At 55.6% G+C, this 1,703-nt stretch overlaps 1 protein-coding gene across 2 annotated transcripts in view; it reads left to right on the top strand.

Annotated features, from left to right (window-relative positions):
* SIX2 (SIX homeobox 2) overlaps window positions 1-827 on the top strand; it is a 4,222-nt gene extending 3,395 nt beyond the window's left edge. For both annotated transcript variants that reach the window (XM_005864775.2, XM_014538467.1), the window contains exon 3: window positions 1-827. This exon is cut by the window's left edge and continues 1 nt beyond it. The gene's annotated coding sequence lies outside the window, so the exon portion shown is untranslated.
* The last annotated feature ends 876 nt before the right edge of the window (window positions 828-1,703 follow it).

The following is a 1,703-nucleotide window of genomic DNA, read 5'->3' as shown; positions in this document are numbered from 1 at the left end:
GCGGCCCGCCAGGGACTGAGACCCGCAAGCAAGCGGGCAGAACCGCCCGTTGGTGTTGCCGATGGCCCTCTGGCTTGGCCTTTGTTGGGAATTTTTTTTCCTCCCAACAAGTTGGTTTTGAGATCCTTTGGAGACCTGGGACCGGGTCTTGAACCAGGGAAGGGAATAAATTATACACAATTCTTATACTCTCCTACCTTCTCTCTGCTTCTCTTTGTCTGTTCTCTCTTCCCTTGCTCCTTCTTCCTCTTCCTTTCCCTTTCTTCTCTCTTCTTTCTTTCTCCCTTTCTTGCTCTCCCCTTATTTACTCTGTCTCTGTTTCCCTTTATATTTCTGGCTTGTCATTTCTCTAGGTTTCTGTTTCTCTGTCTCTCTCTGATTGTCTCTCCTCTCCCCCAGCCTCACGTATCCTGGCCCTGGGTCTGTACCCCTCCTTCTTTTCCCTCCTGCCTGGCCTTCTGACCTCCACTGCCACCCCTGGATTTCCGGGGTTGCGGGTGGGAGGGGGAAAAGCAAAGGAAAGACAGCCTTTGAATCCAGGCCATCTCCAGAGGCCCTCCCAGAGGGGTCATTGGGGCTGCAGGTGTCAGCTTTGCCCTAGTAACTTCAGTGAAAGAGAAAGGGCAGCGGTGAGAAGGCCCCGCAGGCCCCCAGCCCTGCACTCTCCTCCTCCTCCCGGACTGTGACCACAGTGCTCCCGCCAGAGCCTGCCTCCCGAGCCTCCGACTTGCCGTCTGCCTGTTACGCCCTCATGTGAATGTTCTTCAGGAAATATTTCTGCTTTTATTTTATAATAAAATTAGAAATGATAAATATATATGGATATACACCACGAGGACCGTGAGCCCTGAGTGCAACAGTGTCTGATTTCCCTACAGGGACTGGACACTCCGGTGGGCCATTCTGCGCAGGATGCCCCACGAGTCCCAAAGCGGAGACACCTTCCCACATGCACAACGCGTATGAGTCGAGAACTCGGAAACCTCCTCCAAAGCCCTCTGTTCCTTTTCTGGTCCAGAAAGCTCCGTGAGAGCTGGGGGAGGGGCAGCCCACTCCTCCTGGGGACTCCTCTTCCCCCACAGGCCAAGCAGTGCCCTTTACCTCAGGGGAGGGAATGGGAGTCTGTGTGCGGAGCATGGGCACCTGTGTTGGGAAATACCAAGACTGGGAACAAATCGGGTCGTGGAGGTTTCCTGAAGGGGCGCGCTCCTTAGTGATGATCGCAGTCCCCAGAACCAGACCCGACCTGCCGGGCAGATTCACTGGCCCCAAGGGCAGCCGCTCATCCAGCCTTGAAGCCTGAGTCTTGTGTTGTGTGGCCAGAGAGCAAAGGCCTCCAAGCTCAGGAATCTGTCGTCTTGGAGTGGAGATGAAGGGGTGGGGAGGAGAGAAGTCAGAGGAGAGTCAGGGAGGCTGGCCGGGCAGGCAGGCCTAGCGAGTGTTCTAAATGGAAGCAAGAGGGTGCCTGGGCTTGGCTGGCCAGCTAGGGGTGCCTCTGTGGCTGTAAATTAACCTGCAGCCATCCCTCCCCTCTGGGGGATCGAGCCTCCTCCCCTCCTATAAAGCGACCTGTCTAGCCGGTCCTGGCGAAGCGGGCAGGATGTCCCTCCTAGAGGAAATCGATGCTTTTTAGGTCGCAGTTGCTGTAAATACCAAACATGTCCCACTTTAGCCACCTGGACAACGGGAAGGGGAAGGAAGGG

The sequence above is a fragment of the Myotis brandtii genome, unplaced genomic scaffold, assembly GCF_000412655.1.
Source record: "Myotis brandtii unplaced genomic scaffold, ASM41265v1 scaffold191, whole genome shotgun sequence".
Classification (NCBI taxonomy): domain Eukaryota; kingdom Metazoa; phylum Chordata; class Mammalia; order Chiroptera; family Vespertilionidae; genus Myotis; species Myotis brandtii.
The sequence above is the reverse complement of the archived record's forward strand: the minus strand, read 5'-3'. Positions and strand labels throughout refer to the sequence as shown.